The sequence below is a fragment of the Brassica napus genome, chromosome A5 (genome assembly GCF_020379485.1).
Source record: "Brassica napus cultivar Da-Ae chromosome A5, Da-Ae, whole genome shotgun sequence".
Lineage (NCBI taxonomy): Eukaryota > Viridiplantae > Streptophyta > Magnoliopsida > Brassicales > Brassicaceae > Brassica > Brassica napus.
This window is the reverse complement of record NC_063438.1, coordinates 7,422,442-7,444,530: the sequence shown is the minus strand read 5'-3', so window position 1 is coordinate 7,444,530 and position 22,089 is coordinate 7,422,442. Positions and strand designations below refer to the sequence as shown.

Sequence of the window (22,089 nt, the reverse complement as noted above, 5' to 3'; positions counted from 1 at the left end):
ACTTGTTAAAAGTTTTCTCTGGACTTACCAAAATTGTGGTTAATAATAACTATTTTTTTTTAATTTTCTTTATATTTCAAGATAACATTAAATGCAATTATTTATTGTCCCTTGTGTATGTATATAAAAGTTCTTTAAATTTTAATCATAGTTCCAAATGGTGGGTTTGAAGTTTAAAGATAGTCATGTCTTACTTGTTGAGATTTAAACTTTTTAGTTCAATTATATGTTTATTTGTGTAACATTCAAAAGCACCAGTGGTCTAGTGGTAGAATAGTACCCTGCCACAGTACAGACCCGGTTTCGATTCCCGGCTGGTGCAGTATTGAGCTGTGATGTTATTTGGCCTTAGAAATGGTTGGGTCCATCGCAATTCTCTGATTAATCGGATGTGATTGCCTCTCTGAGCTCCTTCTTTATGTTAAACGTTTTTGTGAGTAAAATACGAATAAAATTGCATCATATCGATGCACAACAAAAGCGCCGTTATACCTTCGATAATCGATAATTTTATAAAAGTATAAAACAACGGATTATTGGCTTAACACACACCACTAATAATTGGGGCACATGTAGATCAGCACATTACCAAGAAAAAGAATGAAAAAATGGTGCAATTTAATCAGCACATTTTCTTTTCTACATATTATCACATAATGTGTAAAATTTTCAGTGTATCATTAGCTACTTTAGTCACTAAATTATAATTTTCTCAAACTTTACCCCCTTCCATTTAACAAATATATACTTATATATTCTTAAATATTAACTGTTGTTACTTGTAATTCACATGATATTTGTTAGTTTGCTTGATACATATTTTTTACATGATACTTCTAAACATATATTATTCTTAATATTAACAGTTATTATATACTTCCAAGGCAGTGCTTGATGCACAAAATGGTCCATAGTTCCAAAAAGTTTGATATTCTTAGGTTTAGATATCTCAAATCTCGGTCCTGGTTTACAATCCCTAGTGGTCCAAATAGTAAACCAATTTGTGAACGAGGAACTACTAAAGAATCGATCTTCTGGGTCAACCAGACGAAATACTTTGTCGAAAATTACAATTTTACGGATATGCCTATAATTCCCAAAATGGGTACAAATATGCTATTCCTTCGGAATATACCATATCAAAAATGTGCTTTAAGCAAAGAAAGAAAGATCACAAACTATAAAATAATATATCTACCAATTGCGCGTACCTAATCTACATAATATCTCTACTGATCCAGATCAGTAAAGCAATTGTGAACCAAGGAGAAAGATTATAATCAATCTTAGAGTCATGTTTAGGTATCGCTGGTCAAACCTCAAAAGCTTATAATTTTAAGGTAACATTTTTGACCTTAGCCCCGTGTGTTTTTTCTTGCTTTTACTTCTTTAGCTTTAACTGAAATTCATATGAAGTATTTGCAAACTGAAGAAATACTTTTTGACTTCTATCCAAAAAATCAGTAAGAGCCCATTCTCCATATAAAAAAAATCAGTGGGAGGAGGAAATGTTATCTCGCTAACTTTAATTAATCAGGTCGCAAATATTTTTTTACATTAAACTTTTATAGAAAAAAGTCTGTTAGAAAAAACAAATAAGAGTCGTTAGAGATGCGTTAACTATAAACAATAGGATTGATTGACGATACAGAAGAACAACAAACTAATGATTCAGAATTTGTTGCTTTACGGAACACTTCACGCCGCCCTCTTTTGCATATACTATCATGTTTCATTTATTAATTTATTTTCTTCAGATTTGTTTCGTTTTTAGTATACTTTTTCACTTCTATATATGCGACTGATGACTAAGTCATGACAAAGTTAATAGACACGTGCTGTAAATGAAGATGCATGCACTTATTCACTTTCTCTTGCTTTCAACTTTCAACTTTTAACGGATAAAACGCCTTGAATGAAACGAATATTCTTAGATCTTTCCGAAACATATTATAGTATACTAGTATACTTTAGCTTCAAACGGCATGTAGATCAAACCTACAATCAAACCTACAATGCAGATCAAGCGGAACAAATATAGATCTAATATTTTTTTGCCGACAATAATTAAGTTAATTTCTCGAATAGGTATATTTGACCAAATGTTGAAAATAATTTTATAAATTAAATATAAAAAGTACAAATCTTTATTAATTATTTGTATTAGTTTTAGTATTATGTATATACTACATTTTACAAAAAGTAAGTTTTTAACATAATATTATTCAGTATAAATTTCAACTTATATCTACATCTTATTTTTTATAATTCGCTAAATAAATTAATTATGAACCATAATTATTTGTATTATTATAATAATTTTAGGTATAAGAGACAAACTGAAAAATAAAAAAAACTAGTTAAACATAATATTAAAATACATGCATGTGTTATAGTACATATAAGAAAGAAAAAATATATTTACTATTTCATTTTAAAACAATTAATTATAACATTTTAATTCATATATATATATAAGCAAATAATACATGAAATATCTATAACATTTATAAATTAATTAAACATATATATTATACATATCAAATTAAACAGTTGATTAAAGTAAATGCACATGTTATATAGTACATGAAAATAAGAAGTTGATTTTTACTTAGTGTTATTGAATATAAATATTAACTTACTTTTAACAAATCAAAAGTTTCATAAATTATTGAAGAAACAAAATAAAAACGTACCTGTTTTTTTTAATTGCTTAGTGGATGCAATTGTATGAGATAACCTGAAGAAAATGAAAAGTTAATTAAACATATATATATATATAACACATTTTAAAGTTTTAAATTAAACGAAAGTAAAACATTTACCGAATAGAAAGTAATCTTGGTTTGTGAAATAATGAAATGAAGAGTACTTGTATTTATAAGTAAAGTGAAAGAAAAATAAAATAAAAAGTTGGACATGTATGGGCCCCTCTGCGTCATACCAACATTTTTTTCCTCATGTGCTAGAGGACAGTTTTTTTTTTATAACAGAGATTTTTCTGCATGCAGCTCTTTCTATATTTTATTATAATTTTTTGTTCTAATTTATTATTTTATTATTATATTTTATCCAGTTTTGTATTCTAAATGAATGACAGCAAACAACCAAACAAGACTAAGACTTTTATGCAAATAAATAAAATTAGAAATAAGTATTAAAATTATAAAGCAAACTATACTAAAATTATATGTTGATCCATCATTTTAATTATCTGCACAGATATTTATATAATTATTAATCTACCATTTATATTATTATCTTATTATATTCTGTTAATTTTTACATTGATTTAGTTTTCAAACAAAATAAATAATTTACTATAACCGTCATTTGGAATTTTTTTATTGTTGCCGGCTAATTTTAATGTGTAAGAAAAATAAATAAATGCATATACGAAAAAAAAGAAAACCCACAAAAAAATATTTAGTAAACATATATAGTCCGTAGAAAAAGATAAAGTATCTCGAAAACTAAAACCCAATTAAAAGCATATAAATACATATAAAGATATAAGACACTAGCAGCAACAGTAGAAAACAAAATTTATATTCCCTTTACTTCGTAAAAAATGTCATTTAGACACTTTTCAAACATATTAAAAAAATGATTAACATGTATTATGTTTTTCATAATCTACAAAAATGATTAACATGTATTATGTTTTTCGTAAAAAATGTCATTTAGGCTTCATAATCTACTAAAATATGATTTTAGATTTTTTGTGATTTTGTATTATGTTTTTTCTTATAATTTTGTCTTTTTTTGTAAGTGTATTCTTACATGATTTTCATTTCTCCTCCCAAAAATGTAATATATAAATCTGTAGATATGAATTATGAAATGTGTACATATTAAAACTCTATGTTTTTGTTTTGGTATTATTTTAGCTTAAAAAACTATTTTGGATTTTTTGAGATCTAAAATTATTTTACGTTTTTAAAGATAAATATTTTACAGATATGAAAATTATATGATACAGTAGACTTCTCATGAAGTTTATAGATTCAAGCTGGTAGATTTTAAATGAAGTTTATTAAACCATAAATTTTAAACAGACTTCATCAGGATAATAAAATTATGTTGTCCAAAAAAAGTCTACTAAAATATAATTTAAATATATGTCTCATGTTTTTCTCACAGTTTTATCTTATTTTCCAGATATTATTTTCCTAGGCGTTCATCTCCCTACCAAAAATGTAAAATTAGATCTGTAGATTTTAAATGTATATTGTAAAATTCAAGGTTAATAGACTTCTACTAAATGATAATTTTAAAATATATTTCAAATTAAATTGACTAAAATGTGACTTTATAGTTTTTTTTTTAAGATCATGTCTTTTATAATTTTAATCATCTTAAAGTTATTTTATCTTTTTTGGAGATCTTATTAGCATGCGTCATTAGAAGACTTGATTCGAGCCATCAAAACTATGAATAATAAAACACTCTAGAAACATATTATTTAATTTTATTTGTAATAATTATCATCATAAGATTTTTTTTTGTAAATTACTATTTTGATGTACAAACTTTAGACACAGTATTCATTTTTAGTTTTATTTCACTTATATGATATTATAATTTTTGTAAGCAATCAAATTTATTTGAACATATATTTGTTAACCAAAAAGTTAAATCCACTATGATTTCAATTAAACGTAATTCACTCAGTTTTTAACTTTTCTAGAGCAAACTTCATCTGTAATTTACATTTTTAAACTTTGTTAAGAGATTAATTTTGCCATTGACCAAGTTTGATTTTTAACGAGTAGACTTCATTGGAAGTTTTCAACGGTATAAGTTTTAATTGAGGTTTACTTTCAACCCGACATGTTAGTTTTGTGTTTGATCAAAATCTCAATTAATCTCATTTATAAGATTCGGTGACATCACATGAAATCTACATTTTAATTAAATTTTTTTATCAATCTTTTATATTTTAGTCAACACACAAAATTAACATATTTTTGTAGAGTGGACTTCATGTGGTATCCACAAGAAAAAAAAATCAAAGTTTGATCAAGTTGTAAAAACTCAAAAGTTTGGTCAAATGAAAAACTACCTTCCTCTACGTAGATTTTGTTTTGTAAATCTACCAATTTTTGTGTTCTTTTTAAAGCTAAATTAGTAGACTTCTAGTGAAGTTTGTGGTGCAAAAAAAAAAAAAAACAAATTTGGTCAATTGGAAAACCATCATGTGCATATTGATAAATAGACTGTAGTACAAATCTACGGATAAGGGTAGACAGACGTGGAAGTCTGATGTCACTACCCAAATCTGAATAAGGACGAAATCATGTACATAGTTAAATTTTCCGGTGTATGCTCGTTTTCAAATTCTTTTACTGTCCAAACTTCGAATCAAAAAAACTAAAAGATGGTTTGATGTTCCATAATAAAGAATAATTATGAGAGTTTTCAAAATGAAAGTAGAGAGGGAATAAGAGGAAATGAAGTTTTGTTGGTGTAAAGTAAGAAGAAAATAGATGAAAGTTTACTGTTTGAGCTTTAAAACTCCAAATTGATTGTTTATAGTGGTTGGACAAATTGATAATAGTGACACTGTATAAATAAGAAAAAATGTTTATGATGTTTGTGGGTTTTGACATTTTTCTAAATATTAGGAAAAACTAAGAATTGTATAAAAGGAAAATGACAAAATATAGTTGACAAAAAGAGGTTATGTTTGTAGTTGATTTCAAATCTCTATAATATTATTTGAGAAGTCAGTTTACTATGTGTCGCTCTCATATTAACTCTCACGATGGTTGATTACACTGATACCCTTAAAAATATTAAACACTATTATTTTTTTTATTTAGTTTCCTTTTAAAAAATTTCCAAAAACATATACATATAATAAAAAAAAATATTTTTATAAAGTTCAAAAAAAATTGAAAACGAAAATATATGTATATATAATATGATTTCAAAAAAAAAGAAAGTTCACAAAGTAGTAATATTACATTTAAAAAATATTTTTAAATAAAACAAAATATAGTTTTGAAGTAATAAAATACTTTATTTATATCTATATTTTTGTAGATGAAAAACATAAATTTGTATATAATGTGATTTTATTAAAAACATTTACACGGATAATCTTGATATTAGAAAAAGAAATAACATTTCTTTCAAAACATAATTTTAAACAATACAAAAAAAAATTCAAACTAATAGAAGTATTTTTATATATCTAACTATTTTCTTAGAAGATTACACAAAATAATTGAGAAACATAAATTGATATATGTTTAATTGACTAAAAATAGTTTATAATTAGTATTATTGAAGTGATTTATTTATTTTTCATATATTTTGTTGACTATAATAGCTTCCAATTACATCAAAAACAATATCGATAAATTATATTTTACTTATATAATATTATTTTCAAATAAAATTACAATTTTGTGTACTGCTTATTTTTAAGAGATATTGAAAACAAAAAAAAATCAAATAGTTGCAAAATAGATATATTATATTTTATCATTATTAAAGTTATTTGTTTTCTTAATATTAAATTTTCTTTTAAATTTTATGTTTGTGGAACTTAATATAACTATAATCAAAATACCAAAGCAAATCTGAATTCTCATTTTCAATATTAATTTAAATAAATTTTGGGTTCCATTCAATAAATCAAAGGCATAAAGTTATTTAGAATTTATAGAATATTTTTATTATTATAAATATTAATATGTGTTCATGAGCTTCCAGAAATGTATCACCTAATTATGTATGTAACTTCCTATTGAGCATCACTTTCTTTTATAATTTATTTTTAAAAACATCAATATATAATTTGATAAATATTATGAAAATACATGCACGTTTAAACGATAAATAAAATTGATTTGATTTGATTTGACTTGATTATAATAAAAATAAAAATATATCATCTGAATTTGAAAGAATAACAATAACTCAATATACTCACAACATGCGTGATTCGACTAATCTAACTTATATATAAAATCATAGATTTAACTAAAATAAGAATATATAATTTTATAAGAATAGTAATTTATTTTATAAATATAAATCATAGAACAACTCAAAACATATAAAAATGAAAATAAAATATTAAACAACTGTTACAATTTAGTTCTTTTCTAAAATTTATATATATATGCATGAGACTTCAGAATATTATCGTTATATTAATTGATGTAAATTGGAATCAGATACTGTAGTTAATTTTATTTTATTTTAGTCTAAGCACAAAATAGTTGAAGTTATACATAATATTCATAAAATATATTTATATATTTAAGACAATAACCACCTAAATGCAAATAAGAAATTAATTAAAATTTTAATATATTTAGAATAAAAAATATTATAGTTGAATTCAGAGATGCATTCCAAATTATGCAAATGATGACTAAATTGACTGTAAAAACAACAAAGCCGATTAAATATAACATATATAAAACCATATGTATTATTAAAGTAATATAATATTATAAATATAAATGATGCTTACAAATTATAAATTAATTTAAATTTAAAAGTAAATATCAATCAAATATTATACTCCCTCCGTTCTTAAAAGATGTATGTTCTGGAAAAAAAATTTGTTTTAAAAAGATACATTTTTTACCTTTTCAATGTATGATTTTATGAAAAATTGTAAGTTTCAAAAAAATTAATGGTGTTTATTAAATTTCTATTGGCTAAAAGTTATAGAAAATTGTTATTCACAAAAAACAATGCATATTTAATGAGTTTTCTTAATATATGTGAAAAATCTAGAATATGCATCTTTTAAAAACAGAGAGAGTAGTATATTTACTTCAAAAGCATTTATACCCGTGCATGAGCTAGGAAAAATTACCTAGTTTTATATTATTTTCAAAACTCCCTATTTTCAAACATAATTGTTTAAATTAACTTTAGTACAATGATCTTAATAAGTATGATAAGTACAGTTGCCAAAAGTATAACAAATTTCTGTTTGATTTATGTTTTAGAAAAGTTGAGACCCTAAAATATCTTATTTTAATATTTGCGTGAATTTATTTTTCATTTTAATGATTATTTTTTTATACAAAGAAAAAATATGGCTTAATACATTGTTATATATATAGCAAATATTCATATGGTTAACTTTGTTTTTAATTAGGACACATTTCAAATATTCATTTGATATTTATTTTCTCCGTTTCATGAAGAGTGTTACTTTTATATTTTCACACTGATTAAAAAGTATTTATATTTTTACTAATTACATCGATCCAGCCAATAATATTTTAGATAAATAAAACTATCTATAAGATTAATGCATTTTATAATTAATATTAAAATTAAAATAAATAAAATTTCATTAAATCTTTTAAATAATATTCTTGCATATAAAACAGAAGGGGGAGTAATTATTAAAATGGGACCACGCTATATTGATCATAACATTTTTTTCTTACCTTTACCAACTTGACCTGTCATTAGTATTTTACACCAGGAATAAATATTGATTACTTCTTAATTACTGTACTAATCAAAATTTAATCAACTAAGGTAATGAATGGTGTTAGCGGGACGGGACGGATTTGTAACAGTGCACCTAAACGCACTGGTAACACCAATTATGTATTTGCTTCTTTATTTTGCGTTTTTCATTAAAAAAATCATCAAAAACCACGCACGGTTTCCCATACTTCACAACAAACAATACGCAATTGAAAACCGCACATGCATGCAAATAGGTGCATTTTCTTAAATAACGCACACATCCGTAGTATAATTTTTATTTTAACCGTAAAAAATGCATGATAAAATAATCTACTATACATTTTGGACTTTTAAACGAACACAAAGACACATATACCATATATCCTAATTATACTGTAATAAAATTTATTCTATAAAAATTTCATAGACAAATTATTTTAGCAATAACTAATAAACAGTAATATTATTTCACATGGTTGATTCCATGTAATTATGTTCACATTGCTGCTATTGCATTACATTAGCAAATATTAAATTATATTTTAGTTTCAAATGACATTTTCTATTTAAATTTTATAAATAATAAAATATTACAAATTAACACCAAACAAACTATTTAATTTAAAACTATATTTATTATTATTATTTTAAATTAGTTAATTATATTATATATTTCATAGTGCTTGTTATTATTAAAAATCAATTTTTTTACAATACAGAAAAATATCTTTTCACCAATCAAACATTATCCACACCGCTTATTTTTTCAAAATCACACTTATCTCACAAACCGCATGAACCGCAATTGTACTGTACCGCACTTTAATTTCGTCCCGCTGATATTATCAAATCCGCAGTCACCGGACTCTAAGTTTAACCATAGTTATCCTAAATTTAGTGGGGACATTGAATCACATGCATGTTGAGGTATTTTCTATAAAATAAAACTATTCGCCTACAAGAATAATAATCTTTTATGGAATTTACATTTGACTTTCTCAATATGCAGAGGCAGTTTGAACACTAACAGCTGCCACCTGCCAGAAACCATAGAAAGAGAAAAACTTATGAACAATGTGACAATAATAAAATTTATTGTAGTGTAGTGTAAGAGAATCAAAGAAACAATCGTTTTAATCTAAAATGTATAGAGAAAAATCTTTTTTTTTAGTTATTTACACATTTTTATAGGAAACAACAACTGGTTCCATATTTTGTCTGGTTTCTAAAAGAGGCCATGTTTTCATTCCAAACTCATTTTTTGCGTACCCATAAAACTATTAACGAGAGTTTGTTTTAATAGCTGTTTTATAGAAGATCTTATCAAATGAAACCAATGATAAGAAATGCTTTAAAACTCTTTTAGAAAAATATAGATGCCATAGGCCAATGCTTATATTTACTTAAGTAAGCACGGCTCTGGCAATAAGCAAGGTCAGGTCGGACATTAATAAGTGTCCGTATAATTGAAAATTAAAATAAGGGAATTAAACAGATTGTTCAAAGCTTTTAATATTAAATGTGCCGTATAGATATTATATCTTAATTTCAAGTTGGGTACAAGTCAGATTACTAAATTAGCTACATTCTAATGGCCACAAACCCTCGGTCCAATTTTAAATGATTGTATGCAATCTTTTAAGTATATAGATTTTTTTTGAGGGGGGGGGGGGGGGGGGGGGGGGGGGGGGGGGGGGGGGGGGGGGGGGGGGGGGGGGGGGGGGGGGGGGGGGGAGGGGGGGGGGGGGGGGGGGGGGGAGAGGGGGAACTGAAACATATAGAGAGACGAAAACTAGTGTTTCCAGAAAACCATTTTAATTTGCTGAAACTGAATGCATCTATGAATATAGGGTACTATATGGCCTATGTATCCTAAATAACATTGTATAAAATATAGTTTGTTTTCTGAAATTGCCATAAATTCATTGTTTTGAAAATGTCCTAACAAACTAACTACTAATTTTGTTTAAGTATATACATTTATGAAAATGTCCTAACAAGGTTGTGTGTTTAGCTCAACCTCTGCTGCCAATTGTGTCCCGGAGATAACAGTTCTCTCGTGTATTTCCTATGTTCCTAAGGTTTTGAGAACTCGTTTCTTGATTTCTTTGTAAAAGTTGTTGGCGGGCTGAATTGAACTTATGGCTTCACCGAATTGGTCCGTTTTATTTGGGATGACGGTTAAGTAAGAGATTCAAGTTCTCTTTTATTTTGGTTTTTACTTGATCTTTTATGTTCAGTTCTTGTTGATTTTCTGCGTGGTTTGTGGTTTAAGTTTTAGGTTGTTGGAAGATCTTTGTTCTCTTTGGTTGTGCTTTATGTTGTCTTCCTGCTTAGTATTCCATCTCCGTTGCTAGTTCAAATTTGTGTTAATGAAATTTACAATGGAAAAAAAGAAGAAAATGTATAATGGATGGAAAATGTGAAGAAAGTGAAAATGAGATGGAAAGAATAGTTAGCCTAAACTTTTTTGGCTTCATACAAATCTAGAGAAATTTTACTCCCATTTTTTAATTCTCATCTTTAAAGTAAACTGGCAGAAATGATTTTCACATATTTTTTTAATTGGTTACAATTAGAGTAACTACAAATATGGGCTGTGTAAGATGATTACATTAAAACAATTTCTAATAAACAAAACAGTAACCCTTCGGAGAATGTGGATGGATTATGTTGTCATTCAAATATGTCACTGCATAACTACAAATATGGGCTGTGGGTGTATTTATGTATATGCTCAAAAGGGGTATGCACTTGGACGTTGAGGTCAAACATCAATCACTTTTAATGGACAAAAAAAATTATTATAGTTGATCAAAAAAAAACAAATTATTATTATTTTTGTCTCCCCCGCATGCTCGTGTCCGCTTTCAATACTAATCAAATCATAGTTTTCAGCAAAAAAGGGTATTTTATTTCCATATTGTTTTTGTACTTCCAACTTCTGTGATGGTAAAAAAATCAAAAGTGAACTAGCTAGAAAACATAAAGTTGAACAAATTAGGAGAATATTAGAAACAAACAATCGTTGTCGCACACTTTTTGGGGAATTTTTTTGCAACTACGGGTGAAAAATTTAATGAAAAGTTTATAATGTGACGGTTTTCTATCCGAAGGGAGGGTTGCTGCTAAAGTTTAAATGAAGAATAAATGCAGGAACTGAAGTCAATTATTGGCAGATTCGTCCTAGCAGGAACATGAAATAAAGACTTACGAGTTAAGAGTGCAAGTGGATAGTGGATAGTGTATTTATTGAGTTGGATTACCTAAGCGTGATGGATTGTAAAAATATAGCGAGTAATGAAGCAGTTGGATACAATTAAATTGGATTTAATCGGGTGTGAAGTCGATCTGAGGTGGAATTATATATCTGCTTATTTACAGTGTTACGCTACCATTATCCATGTAGGATTTTTGGTTTTGAGGCTGCATGTGTGGGTGCATCAATCGTTGTAATGGACTAATGGTGTGGGTGCATCAATCGTTGTAGGGTGTATTTCTTTTTGCAGTAAAATGTTAAAGAATTGCAATGATATTTGCTTTCAACATACCATTGCTAACTTTGTCTGGTTCTGGATAGTTAATGTGAAGATGGTGTTTCTGTGGGAGGTGTTGAGTGATCTTGGGAGGGTGCCGTGGAGCAAGGGAAAGGACGGTGTTTGGCAAAAAAATTACTTCCATGCAAGGACGAGAAGGATAAAGGTTAAATACGATGAGGCAAAGCTTTTCATGGAGTTGGATATTGACGAGAGTAAAGACAACATCGAGCTGACATATGAGGCTAGTGTCACATATCAAAATGATGACGGATATGTTTCTTGCGATGCGGGTGGACTTCCGTATTTCGAGCAAAAAATCAAGGACATGGCTGAAACGTTTCCGAGACGTCTCGGTTGTCTCACCGATCCGGCCCCATTTAAGTTCTTGCCGTCCATGCATTACTCGAGACGTATGGGGACGTTTCCAGGAGTACCTGTGCCCCGTATCCGTCCCCCCCCCCCCCCCCCCCCCCCCCCCCCCCCCCCCCCCGGCGGATGAACCCGGTAGGTGAGACGGCACTAACTCAACGTCCCCGTGCAACCTAGTCCATAAGTTAAAGCTGTATGTCATTCCACTGCCAAAAAAATATGATCCTTGATTGATATTGACGGTTTGATTGTTTTCAAAGTGGTTCTAGTGACACACGGGTTTGCCACAGCGAACGTTGTGAAACTTGGTGAGGCTGGCACAAAGAGACGCACTGGTGGAAACAATCTTTGTAATGTCGCGATGGTAATAATAGCCATGCCAACTCCATTTTATTTTATATAGAAAAACTCTTTTAAGCTAAAACAGCCATTGAAATTTGAAAACAATCTTAGGAATGTTGATCCCATATATTAATGTCATGCTAATTAACTTTTACGTTCATCAGATAATCAATCAATTCTTAAAACACCATATATAGCATTTGTGTAGCAAATTATTATATCTTCAGTGGATTTTAATATGTTGCATTGCAGCCAAGCTAATATGTCTCTTTGAACTATATATTTCTGACATTCTCTTTGAACTATATCTTTGTCTAATATCTTATATTTTTGTGGTTGGTTTCAGAATTTGTATGTCCTGATTGTGCATAATGTCAGTGACATACGTAATCCAAGAGAAACTGGATAATATATGACCACTAAAGAGCTAAAATCAAACCAACAACCATGTCATCCACATGCTCAGGCCTCATCAGGGCAATCCATGTCAGTTTCCTAATTTTAAAAAATATAAAATTAAACGCAAATTTAAAATTGAGAAATTTTCTCGGATGACCCTAAATTTTATTTTCTCACAAATATAGTCTTCAAAGGTCAAAATAACCAATAAAAGAGGTTAACTAATAAAATTTATGGCTAAGATTTGATTTGAGGGGTGGAATTTAAAATTTTAGAAAATAAATAAACATATACTACAAATTTTAAAATAAAAATTTTAAAAGTAATTCAACAAGAATTTTTGGATTTCAAAAAAAAAAAGAAATATTCTTTTGAAAAAAGATTGACAGTTCGAATTCCAAACATATTATTTGAAAATAATATTATTTTACAATTTATTTAATTAAGTAATTATGTATTATTAAATATATATATAAAGTAAAGGTAGAACATTATCTTACTTTTTAATAAAAACTATTTTGGTCATTTTTCTTTTTGTGAGCATTTTTGGTGAAAAAATAAATATGTTTTAGAGTCATCTGAGGGAGGACATAAAGTATAATTGTGCACAAGGAAAGCAAAAAGGGTTTGAGCAGGGTGAGAATTATATCACTATGTACAGTTCACTAAATGGTTACATGTTACTCCACTCGATGAAATATGGAGGAATTCTAACTTGTTAGAATTTTATTTATTATTAGAGGACAGAAAGTATATATGTGTTATTTTCTTGATTTAATTTGCATAAAAGCTTCACCAAATCATTTTACTTTTTAATTTCGTTTTAGAACAAAATGACTTGTTTTATTTCTCTCTAATAAACAATACAGTTACATATTGTTTTCAGAAAAGTTGTGAAAAATGAATCTCAAGTAGAAATGCTAAGGACGTCCCTTCCAATTTTCTGAATTATACATTTCCTGCTTATTGGTTGAGTTTTTTTTTGTTCTTATATAGAATGGACATTAATGGAAAAGACATGTAACAAACACATACGATCCACTAAGTCACGAGATATAAATCTTACTAATTTTCGCAAAAAACTGGGTGGCTTGATTCAATTCAATTTTAATTTATTTATATTTGCAAGGGTTTTGTGTGGCCAACAAACAATAAAGAGACCTGTCATATGACGCATATCGAAACCTCAAGAGACGACAACAACAAAAAGCATCAAGTTGTATCAGATGCTGAACCAGAAATCAATAAAACTATTGAAAATATCATTAAGTTCATTATCAATTTATCATTATATTTTGACTAACTGGGTTTTTCTTTATTAGAAAAGTATGAAAATGCTAACTTTCATAGCTATTGTTGTATGTGTGTTTTAGACAATTATTAATTTCATTTTTTTCTTATGTTATTTTTGTTAAAATTTAATTTGAAAGATAAAAAATTAGGACCGTTTACTTTTTAGATACATCTCCAACATGTTGGCAAAAAGAAAGTCTTTCAACTAACCGTGTAAATTACACTATATATTTGATTATTTCTTATTGTGTTTTATTTATACAAAATACGTAGGATCTTGTCAGTTCCTAATTGATCGCTACTATGCAATCAAGACAAGAGCAGTATCAATTTAGCTACAGTTTCAAGTTTTGTAAAACGTTCACTATATACATAAGTTCTAGAATCTTAAAGACTAAAGTTTCCAGTTATAATGGCCCTGTAAAGGAAACCTCATCAACTTTGGTTCTCGGTCTCTTATGAACAAAGAAAGTCAACTTCGTTAAGCTAAAACTAAGACGTTGCAATCGATCTTTTTTACACAAAAAGCCAATTTCCAATAGAATTGTGGACCAATAATTTTTTTTTTCCTTCTACCAATGATTTTCGTTTTCTGCTTAGGGTTGTCTCTGATAAATATCTGTTTTGTCCTTGTGCCAGTTTAAATGGAGTATACTATCAGAGTACTGGCTGTCGGCATATCAAGAAGAAACCACTCTCAAGGGGCCACAGTTCGATGAATATCCTGTTCTCTTTCTACTCCTTTAATAGAAACCACATAAATACTGATATTAAACGACAAAAAAAAAAGACAAAAAAAAAAAAAAATACTGATATTAAACGTAAAATTCGTTTGGCCAAAAATACAAAACGTAAATCTGATTCGATTTTGTTTGAGGAGAGCATTTTCATTCGAAAGCGCAGGTATTTTTTTATTGATCCTTTTGATAAAATTTTCTTGAATTTAATTTTTAAGTTGTTTTATCATAATATTTGAGATTGAAGCTTCATTTTTATATCCAACCCTGACTCATGGTCGCATCGGTAGACTCGACGATCCATAATATAATACAGTTTGCATTTATAAAAAATATGATAAACCTAATAACAATCCAAAAATCTGTTATTAGCCCGTAATACGATACCGATTGATCTCATATAAACTCAGAAAAACCTGATTAAATTTTTCATATATTTAGGAAACTAAAATTGAATAAATTTGAGATTTCTTAGCTTTTGATTAAAATTTTATTAAATCATTCGAAAAAATGTTAACAAAAAAACAAATTTTATTGATATAACAGTATTATTTATTTTTGTTATAAATAACTTAGTATAAGTTTATGTTTTCATTTTCAGGTTTAAAACTTAATTTTATAAAAAAAAATTTCTTTAATTATTTTTATGTTAATTTTTAGGTAAAATTTTAATTTGGTTATACGAAATATTCAAAGAAATTTTTTAATGATGGATGAAAATTAAAATTAATGATATTCAAATATATATATGATATATGGTTTAGTGTATAGTATTTTAGTTTATATTAGAAAAAATAGTTATATTGAATATATGCATAATATTTGAATGATTTATTTTGAATATTGATACATAGTTTTTTGAAAAATAATCAGATGTTATTTTGTTTGTTAATCTATACCCTTTTATTTAATTTAGTTCTGAATGATTTTGAATTGTAGAAAAAACATAGATAAGTTGTTAATTAGTATAAAAATCATAGTGCATTTTTAGTATGTTTACTTAGTGTACATTTAGAATAAATATTTATTCTATGTGATTTGATTCAAAATTCGAAATGAATGAATATTAAAATAACCGCTCTTGTATTTGGTAAGATACCATACTGACATATTATTGTGGGACAGAGTATAATTAATTTGGTTGATTTTATTGTTAGCTTAAATGTAGTTAAATCCCTAAAACCAAAAGAATATTCTACTATTAATGAATGTTTTATTCTCTGTTAATATTATTGATACTATATAAAAGAAGACATGTTAAGTTTCTAACAAATAGGTCCAACAATTTTTTGTAAGTAATTTTTTTAGGACTCCAAAATTCCTTAACAACTACTTTTGTTACCTTAACTATAGAATTATTAGTTCTTAAAACAAATATATATAGAAGTATATCTGAACATTTTGTATACATATATATATATATACACATAGATATCAGAAATATGTTTTATATAATTCATAAAGTGTTGTTGAATATACAATTAATATTAGGTTTGTTGGACGTTTAGCCTACAACTAATAAGTTCTTTTGGAGAGGATACAACTAATAAGTTTGGCGAAACATATTTAAAATTAAACAATTTAATTAGTGAGAGTTTTAAACTATTTGGTGAAATAGTGTGTTAACATATTACATATGCAAATTTACAAAAAAAAAAAATTACATATACATCAGTTCATTCAGTTACTGTTCAGAACAATGTTATGAAATTTTTACTGTGTAGTATTAATTATGTACTAGATTTTGATCCGTGTTTAAGAAACGCGGGTATTTTTTTGGTGACCGTAAACTCAAATATTAAATGAATTTATGTTTATTATTAGATATCTAAAATATTTAAAGCTGTTTTATTATTATTATTTCAGTCGGGTATAATGTTTTCATTGAGTTTTCATATCCGAATCAGACTTGCGGTCGAACCGTAAGATCTAATAACTCATATATAGTGGAATAGAATATAATAAAATGAATATACTAAAAGTATCTGAAAATCAAAAAGACCGTTATTAACCCACTGAGAAAAAATATAATTTGTTTTTTGTTTTATAAATTTTGGTATATTAATATATATTTGACTTGTATAAGAAATTTCTCTTAACAAATATTGTTAAGTTTATTTATAAATATATTAATTATCAATCTACCAAAATAGTGAAGCAAGTATTATTTTTTTTCCTTTTTTTAATTTTCTATCAAACTATTATCAATTTTTTTTAAAAAAAAAATCAGTTTGTGACAGATATTTTATTATTAGAAATCCATACAATTTAAATAATGTTACATTTATATGTATTTATGTATAAAATGGTCTTCATAATTTGGGATTTTGTAAGAAAAGGGTCTAAAGTTAATTTGGTTAATTTTTTTTTCTGTAACAAAAGTTAATTGAATTTATAATTTTCTTTTATGAATGGATTGTATCAGTTAAATTATTATTTTTAAGTTAAACGCCTAAAGCTCAATTAATAATATTTATTTTGCTGATAATAAAATGAGATTAAATAGGGATAACATATAATATATAAGGAAGATAAAAAAAAAAGGTCCAAACAACCTTTATAAGTAGATTTATCAAAACTGCTTCCCTTTTAATAGAATAGATCAACTAAAATTTTCTTAAACTTTTTTTTCCTTTTGTCGTCCATATTTATGGTTTTAAAAAAACTTTTTGACGTGCAAATATGTTATATTTATTATTGTAAAATGCTATACTTATTGTATAATTAGGGGGATGTCCGCGCTTCACATGGAATATTGTTTTATTATTTCTAAGAGCATTATTTTTTGGATAATATAATTATGTTGTCGTTTTTATTTGTTAAGAACATTATTTGGTGTTTTTAATGTGTTATGTAATAGTAGGTGATAGGTTAATATGTATTTATTTTTTGAATAATGTGTTGTTGTGTGTATAATAGTTTTTAGTAGTGAAGTGAACCTCTAACGTAAAAAAATATTGAATTTCAATAACTTTGCATCTACGCATTTGTTGATTTTAAGATTAACGGTTTCAGCGTCAAAACTGTAATATATTTTTTAATATTTTTAATAATTATAACTTTTAAGATGTTTTTTTGTCCTCTCTCCATATTTTGACTATGAGCCGTTACCGTCTATGTATTTCGTTACCTTTCTGGTGTGCGGTGCTTCTCACCATCACCACAAAAAGACTCACCTCTTTCTCTTGTTTTCCTTGTCTTCTTCACCTGTGAGATTATATGGTATTTGCTGTAGATCAGGTTTATGAGTTTTTAGTTGTTCGGTTGATTCTCACGGCATTGTAGGCTGTTCCAGTCAATATTGACTGCTTCTCTTCTTCCTTAGATTTCAGCTGATGTTAGGAACTGCATATCCTTGGTTAGGTCAGAGTTTAGTCGTCTTTGATGTTGTATTCCTCGTTGTTGGCTTACCGTCAATAGTCTTTGCTCATCTTGCTTTTCAAGATCTAGTTTTTGGTGTTTTGACTTCTATGTTCTCTTTCATAGCTCGAGGACGAATCCATAGTTTGTTGATTTCGTTTCGTCTCCCTTTCCCTCTCTATTCTCGCATCTCTTTGCAGCTTTCATCGCATCTCTGGTGGCTCTCCATTTCACCATGTTTGCCACTCGAGGTTTGGATAATGTTTTCGTTCGTGCATGCTATGTGGGCTTGGAAGTTATTACAGTCTCAAGTTTAGTCTCTGATTTTTTGGTGGCTGTCTTCCATTCTCCCTCCCTCAAGTTGTTTCTTTTCTTTATGTGTTTCCCTTGGTATAAGTGTGCAGAATTAGTCTCTTGGAGCTTTGCTCCCTTTTATCCAGAGCTTTGTGGTTTTTCACTTGCATGGTCGTTTTGTATGTCCTTGTTTAGTTGGTGAGGTGTTTCTTACCTTTTAGCTACTGGTTGTGATTCTGGTACTTTAGGCATATAACAATATAACTTCCTGCTTCTTGGTGGCTTTGGCCTTTCAGTTATTATTCTTCCCATGACCCGCTTTCTTGGTTATTTACGTTGGTGATTTAGTTTCTTATTCTTAATTTGACTATCTTATGATCTTAATAGTGAAATAAATATATAATTTGTAAATGAAATAATAAAAATTAGTAAAAATAATATAATAGTGAAAGTTTATGCTATTTTTAATTGTGAATAAATTAAATATCTAAAATATATTTATATTAATTTTATTTATTTCTTAATTTTTAGGGACCAATATATGTGAGAAGTATAAGATAGTACACAATTATAAATTGATGGAGCAAATTATAATAATCTAAAAGAAAAAAGATTTAAAATAAAAAACAAAACATGAGGACACATGTCAACAAACCTCTATTCCACATGTCATAAGAAGGAAAAAAACCAACTTTATATATATATATATCAATATTATTAATTTAGGATCATTGCTAATATTTACCCCTATTACTACCTGTCATATTATTTAAAATGCCATCATGTTTTCAAAAGAACTTTTACCCCTCATTAATGGTTAAATGGTAATTTTGCATATCAACTTATAATCCATTTTATTTGCTAATTAATGCATAAATATACAACTAAAAGAAAACCTACGATTCCTAATTAATCTAACTGTCGTTTGTCATATCTTTTTCAACTTCTTTTATTTGCTAATAAATCTAACTATCTAAATAATGCATAAATAATTATACAACTACCTAAAAAAAACACACGACTTCTCATACATTTTACTTTCGTCTATAATATTTTTCATTCCAATTCAAATATTAGAACATGTGTTGTGGTGTGTTGTACCCATCTATGTTTTAAAATAATACTAGATACAAATCCGCGCTATGCGCGGATATTGTTTTACAAAACCTTCATTAAAATTATTCAAATTATATTATACGATATAAAATTAAAACATTTTTATTTTATGTTATATAATATGTGAAAATATATATATCTTGACATCTATATGATATTTTTCTTTACATGTATAAAATTGATTTCTGTTATAATATATGAGGATGGACGTTCGGGTACCCATTCGGGTTTGGTTCAGTTCTATTCGAGTTTCGGATTTTTGGGATTTAAAATGTCAGCCCCATTCGGGTTATAGATGTCGGTTAGGGTTTGGTTTGAATCTTTGCGTATTCGGTGTAGGTTCGGATAACCCATTTAAATTATTTTAGTTTTCTTTTAAGTTCATCTATAATGTAATTTCTCAAAACTAAAATAAAAATAATGTATTCAATTGATATATTTCATATAAATTTGAATAATGTATGCTAAAATATATAAAGCTAACATATAAATTAGTTTGACTTGAATATTTAGGCAGGGATTCGATAGATATTTCAAGTACTTTTGGTGTTTTGAGTATTGTTTAGATATTTTAGACATTTTCTTTTGACTATCTATACCTATTTTTAAGTATTTTGGACATTTGCTATAGATTAATTTTAGAATTAATTAATATATTTAAGTATATAAATCTATTTCGGATACATTCGAGTACACAAAATACTTTGGTTCGGGTCATGTTTGGTTTCGATTCCCTAGATACCAAAATTTTGAACCTATTAAGATTCTTAATGAATTTTGGTTTGGATTCTTTTCGGTTCTTCGGATTTGATTTTTTTCCAGCCCTAATATATGTTGCACATGGTGTTAATTTATAATGTATAATGTTTCATAAGTAGTAATTTTGTTGCTTGACTTTGAGATTAATTGTGATATTTTTTCAGTAAACTAAAGAGGTTATTTTTTTGAAATTTTATATTATCTTAAATTAGATTATACAAATTATTTTTAATTAATTTATTTATTTAATAGTTTTAACAAAAACAAATTTGTTTTATCTAAGTTATTAATTTCGAGTTGCATTACATTTTGGTAACATTGTAATTATCAAAGTGCATGCTTAATTGTGCTCTATAAATTTCATATTAAGCATTAAGATTAGTTGTTTTTAGAAAAATGAAAATGAATATTTTATTAAATAGATCACAAATTTTTATAGGATTTGTTTATGTTACATATTTTGTTAAAATATGCACATTTAAATATTAATTGATAGACATTTACGATGGAATATAGATGGGAGTTTGGTACATAGCAAAATCGTAATTTATTGGAAGAAATCTTGAAAATAACTAATTCACCTTTAAAATCTAACAGTTTAATAGTCTAAATTGATATGGTTCAGAAGATTACGTAGTGTTGATTTGATCTAATCTATAAAAATGTTGTTAGAATATTCTGCCTAAGTGATTTTGTATATGTAGATCTTTATTAGATATACACATAAAATTTTGAAACACAATATATACTGTATATATGTATATTTATATATATGTATATATATCAATGTACCCGTTTTTATTAAACTTAGGTATTTCATATAAATGTATTACTTTAGCTAATCTTATAAACATGTATGAATAGATACAATATATAAAGATGTGTGTTATGTGTTATGTAACATATTAAAAAACTGTTTGTAATGTAATCTCTTACAAAAAAAAGTCTTCATAATGTAACAGATGAAACGGATATCAACTTGCATAATTTTGGATACAATAAATTCAAGCTTCAAAACTAACTATGTTTTGTTCATAGTATCAGGTTAGACTAATAATAAAAGTCATATCTAATCTGTTAATTTTGTGGTAGATGATTAAATGGTTTATTATTCAAACCAAACTTCAGTCTAGAGATCGTTAGAATGTTTACTATGATGACAGATGGACATTTATGAATTGATTTGATTATCGTGTTGAAAATGCAGTTCGTGAACTGAAAATAATCAGATATGATTTGTATATTAAGCTGATGTACACTTGTAGTCAGTATTTGAAGTGATTTTATAAGCAGAGAAAACCAACGCCTACCGAAGTATTGTTTGGGTAACGTCAGTTTATTGGTTCTAATTGAAATATGTGTTGTTATTGTATATAAGTAGATAACCAAAGTATGATTTGTGTAACGTCGGTTTGAATTAAGTA

General features: G+C 27.1%; 1 non-coding gene across 1 annotated transcript; it reads left to right on the top strand.

Moving 5' to 3' along the window:
- The first annotated feature begins 327 nt into the window (after positions 1-327).
- LOC125609717 lies at positions 328-411 on the top strand. The gene has a single exon (XR_007339866.1). It is a non-coding gene; the product is annotated as a small nucleolar RNA snoR114 (small nucleolar RNA).
- Positions 412-22,089: the final 21,678 nt, after the last annotated feature.